Source organism: Dasypus novemcinctus, chromosome 17, assembly GCF_030445035.2.
Source record: "Dasypus novemcinctus isolate mDasNov1 chromosome 17, mDasNov1.1.hap2, whole genome shotgun sequence".
In the NCBI taxonomy this organism is placed as follows: Eukaryota; Metazoa; Chordata; class Mammalia; order Cingulata; family Dasypodidae; genus Dasypus; species Dasypus novemcinctus.
Window position 1 is genome coordinate 19892454 of NC_080689.1, and position 5627 is coordinate 19898080.

The 5627-nt window shown below is 38.5% G+C and overlaps 1 pseudogene; it reads left to right on the plus strand.

Moving 5' to 3' along the window:
• The first annotated feature begins 4711 nt into the window (after positions 1-4711).
• Positions 4712-5389, plus strand: LOC101436790 (small ribosomal subunit protein eS8 pseudogene; annotated as a pseudogene).
• The last annotated feature ends 238 nt before the right edge of the window (positions 5390-5627 follow it).

Here is a 5627-nt window from a genome sequence, read left to right on the forward strand (position 1 = left end):
TATTATCCGTTTTTATTTTTTTTTATTTATTTCTTGCCTTCTACCCCCCGTCCCAGTTGTCTGTTCTCTGTGTCTATTTGCTGTGTGTTCTTTGTCCACTTCTGTTGTTGTCAGCAGCATGGGAATCTGTGTTTCTTTTTGTTGCGTCATCTTGTGTCAGCCCTCCATGTGTGTGGCACCATTCCTGGGCAGGCTGCACTTTCTTTAGCGCTGGGTGGCTCTCCTTACGGGGCGCACTCCTTGCGCATGGGGCTCTCCTACGTGGGGACACCCCTGCGTGGCGCGGCACTCCTTGCGCGCATCAGCACTGCGCATGGGCCAGCTCCACACGGGTCAAGGAGGCCTGGGATTTGAACCGCGGACCTCCCATGTGGGACACCCTATCCACTGTCCCCTTCCCCCTTTTTATTTTATATTTTAAGAAGCAAATCTATTTTATTGATAATATTAATAAAGCTATGTACAGCAGGGGAAGAATAGAGTGATTGAGAGGTGAATTTTTTTTGTTTTTTATATATTATTATTATGGAAATAATGAAAATGCTCTAATAATGATTGAAGTGATGAATGCCTAACTATGTGATTATACCAAATACCATTGATTGTACATTTTGGATGGATTGTATACCCTTTTGTTTTTAATGTAAGACCCAAGAATAAACAATATTAAGTCAGGTTTGGGACTGAGTGTCCAAAAGTTCTTTTCTGGGCATGGACACCACTTGAATTTTGGAAACAGAATCATGAGATAGTACTTCATTGAGTAAAGGTTCTAGAGTTGCTGGTTTAAAAGTGTACAACAGCGAATGGTAATATAAGAAGGAAAAAGTAATAATAATTCAATAGTTAATCAACAAATTTCACTTGGGAGTGTAGAGGAAGGACAGAACTTATTTTGGTGCCTATGTGTCTCTTGGAGCAACATTTTTTTTAGAGCAGCTATAGGTTTACATAAAAACTATGAAGGAAGTACAGAGTTCCCATGCACCTCCAAACAAAAATTCACAATTTTCTCTGTTATTTTGTACTTAACATGGTATATTTGTTAAAATTGATGAATCAAAATCATTAGAATTATTACCTAAAGTTCATAGTTTACATAGGGTTTCACTCTTTGTGTTAGACAGTTATTTTTCTTAAATTGATACTTTTTTTCTTAAATTTATATTTCATGTAAACATAAAATTTCCCATTTAACAACTGTCAGGTATATAATTCAGTGGTATTTCTTTTTTTAAGATTTATTTTTTATTTATTTCTCCCCCGCCCTGTTGTTTGCTCTCTGTGTCCATTCACTGTATGTTATTCTGTGTCCGCTTGCATTCTTATTAGCAGCACCAGGAATCAGTGTCTCTTTTTGTTGCGTCATCTAACTGCATTGGCTCTCCGTGTGTGCGGCGCCACACCTGGGCAGGCTGCACTTTTTACATGCCGGGCAGCTCTCCTTAAGAGGCACACTTCTTGCACGTGGGGCTCCCCTATGCAGGGGACACCCCTACGTGGCACAGCACTCCTTGAGTGCATCAGCACTAGGCGTGGGCCAGCTTATCACACAGGTCAGGAGGCCCTGGGTTTGAACCCTGGAACTCCCATATAGTAGGTGATGCTCTATCAGTTGAACCAAATCCACTTTCCATTCAGTATTATTAATTACATTAACAGTGTTGTGCTACCATCACCATGATCCAATAACAAATCTTTTCCATCCCCAAATAGAACCTCCCTACCCAGGAGGCTTTAGTGCCTGTTCCCTACCCCAACTCTGGTAACCTATTTTCTGTCTCTATGAATTTGCATATTCTAGTTATTTTATACTAAGCAAGATCATACATTATGTGTCTTTTTGTGTCTGCCCTACCTCACTCAATATGATGTCTTCAGGTTCATCTGTGTTTTAGCGTGTACCAGAACGTCATTCCTTGTTATGACTGAATAATATCCCATTTTATGGATATAACACACGTTGTTTATCCACTCATCTCTTGGTGGACACTTGAGTTCCATCTATTTTCTGTCTGCTGTGAATAATGCTCCTGTGAACATTGGTGAACAAATGTTTGAGTTCCTGCTTTCAATTCTTTTGGGTACATACTTGAAGTGGGTTTGCCGGGTCCTATGGTAATTCTATTTACTTTCTGAGAAACTGCCAAATTGTTTTCCACAGTGTCAGCACTATTTTATATTTAAAACAACAATGTATAACAGTTTCTATTTCTCTTCATTCCCACCAACACTTGTTATTTTCCATTTTTTAAAATAATAGCTATTCTAGTGATTGTGAAATGTTGTCTAATTATGATTTTGATTTGCATTTACCTTTTTGCTAATGATATTGAACATCTTTTCATGATTTTACTGGTCATTTGTATATCCTTTTTGTATATCCATTTGTATATCCTTTGCCCATTATTTAAGTACGTTTTTTGTCTTTTTGTTGTTGAGTTATAGGAATTCTTTATATATTGTGGATATTAAACCTTTATCAGATATATGGTTTCCACATATTTTCTCCCATTCTGTAGGTTGTCTTTTCACTTTCTTAATAAAATACTTTGATGCATTAAATTTTTAAATTTTATGATGTCTAATTTATCTATTTGTTCCTTTGTTGCTTGTGTTTTTGGTGTCAAGCCTAGCAATCCCAATGCCTAATACAAAGTCCTGAAGATATTTTCCTACAGGAATTTTATGATTTCAGTTCTTTTATTTAGGTCTTTGATCCATTTTGAGTTAATTTTTGTGTAAAGTGTGATGTAAGGGCCACTTTCATTCTTTTTGCATGGTTATATCGAGTTTTCTCAGTATCATTTATTGAAGAGACTACTCAGTACCTATTGAGTGGGCTTGGCCCCCTTATCAGAACCAATTGGCCATAGCTGTGATGTTTTATTTCTGGACTCTCAATTCTGTAAAATTGGTCTATATGTCTGTCTTTTGGCAAGTACTACAGTTTTGATTACTGTAGCCTTGTTAAGTTTTTTTTCCCCTTTATTAGGTAAGTTGTAGGTTTACAGACTAATTATGCATAAAATACAGGATTTCCATATACCTCCCCATCATCAACACTTTGCATTGGTATGGAACATTTGGTACAATTGATGATAGCACATTTTTATAATTGTACTATTAATTAAATACCATGGTTTAACATAGGTATGATGGTTAGGCTATTGTGTCAACTGGGTCAGCTAATTGTGCCCAGTTGTTTGGTCAAGCCAGCACTAGGCTAACTGTAATACAAGGGCATTTATGGACTTTAGTCACCATGACTTTACTGCAGTGGTAAATCATAGATGGCTGATTACAATTACATCAGTCAGGGAGAGTGCCCTCAGCAGTGAGTGACGCTTTACCTAATCAGTTGAATGCCTTAAAATGGGAAGTGATTTCAGCATTGAGTGAGAATTTCCCAGTTTGTCTTTGGACAGTCAACATCTCCCGGAACTTGTCCAGAACCTTCCCTGGACACTCATTGGAACCCCTGGTTGCAGCCTGCCTGTGGAACCTGGACCTGTGTATCCCCACGGCTGCATGAGAGACTCTCATAAAATCGCATACTATTGACAGATATCTCTTCGTGATTCTGTTTCCCTAGAGATCCCTGACTAATACAGTAGGGTTCACTGTTTGTGTAATGTAGTTCCATGGCTTTAAAAAAATAATAATTCTGTTACCATGTATACAACCTAATATTTCCTCCTTTTAATCATATTCAGATATATATTTCAGTGTATTAATTGTGTTCACACAATTAATGTAAGTTTTTAAAGCAGGAAGTAAGAGTCCTCCAACTATGTCCTTCTTTTTCAAGTTATTTTGGGCTATTCTGGCCCAAGGCCCTTCCATAAGGACTCGATGACTGATTTCTTCATTTCTGCAAAGAAGGTCTTAGAATATTTATTGGGATTGTGTTGAATCTGTGAATTCTTTTGGGTAGAATTGATGTTCCAATCCATGAGCACAGAGTGTCTTTCCATTTATATAATACTTCTTTAATTTCTATCTGTAATATTTTGTTGTTTTTTGTGCACAGTCCTTTACATCCTTGGTCAAATTTATTCCTAGATAATTGATTCTTTTAGTTGCTATTGCAAATGGAAGGTTTTTTTGTTTTGTTTTGTTTTGTTTTCATTTCCTTCTTGGACTGTACATTGCTAGTGGAGAAACACCCTGTTTTTCTTGTATTCATCTTGTATTGCATCACATAGTTGTATTTTTTATTAGCACTAGTAGCTTTCTTGTAGATTCTTCTGGATTTTCTATATATAGGTTCATGTCATCTACAAACAGGGAAAGTTTAATACTTCCTTACCAATTTTGATGCCTTTAATTTCATTTTATTACCTAATTGCTCTGGCTAGAACTTCCAGTACAATGTTGAATAGCCTTGGTGAATGTGAGGATCATTGTCTTTTTCCTGACCTTAGGATAAAATCTCAGCCTCTCAGTATTGAATACGATGTTAGCTCAGGGTTTTTCATTTATGTCCTTTATTCTGTTGAGAAAATTCACTTCTATTCCTAGTTTTTGGAGTGCTTATCAAGAAAGGGTGGTGTATTTTGTCTAGTGCATTTTGTGAGTGAATTGAGATGATCAGATGTGGTTTTTTTTAATTTAATTTTGTTTTTTAATTGTCTTACTTTAAAAGATACATAGATCACAAAAAAACGGTACATTAAAAAATATAAGAAACTCTTTCAGCCGGCGCCATGCGATGGGCATCTCCTGGGACAACTGGCACAAGCGCCGCAAGACTGGAGGCAAGAGAAAGCCCTACCAGAAGAAGCGAAAGTGTGAGCTAGGACGCCCGGCTGCTGCCAACATTAAGATTGGCCCACGCTGCATACGCACAGTTCATGTCCGAGGAGGCGATAAGAAGTACCAAGCCCTGAGGCTGGACGTGGGAAACTTCTCCTGGGGTTCTGAGTGCTGTCCTCGCAAAACAAGGATCATCGATGTTGTATACAACGCATCCAATAATGAGCTGGTCCACACCGAGACTCTGGTGAAGACATGTATTGTGCTCAATGACAGCACACCGTACCGGCAGTGGTGCGAGTCCCACTATGCTCTGCCCCTAGGCCGCAAGAAGGGGGCCAAGCTGACTCCTGAGGAGGAAGAGATTTTAAACAAAAAACGATCAAAGAAAATTCAGAAGAAATGTGATGAAAGGAAAAAAGAATGCCACGATCAGCAGTCTTCTGGAGGAGCAGGGCAATCACATTCCTTCAAGGCCAGGCCCGAGTGGCCGAGCAGATGGCTATGTGATAGAGGGTAAGGAGCTGGAGTTCTTTCAGAGGAAAATCCATGCCCGGAAAGGCAAATAATTTTTCCCTCCCATCCTAGCTCATGTAATAAAGATGTTTATTGTTCTGTAAAAAAAAAAAAAAAAAAACATATATATATAAAAGAGGTTCCCATATACTCCACACCCCACCCCACCCCCTGCTCCCACATCAACAGCCTCTTTCATCATTGTGGCACATTCACTGCATTTGGTGAATACATTTTGGAGCACTGCTGTACTGCATGGATCATAGTTTACATTGTAGTTTACACTCTCCCCCAGTCCATTCAGAGGGTTATGGCAGGATATATAATGTCCTGCATCTGTCCCTGCAATATCA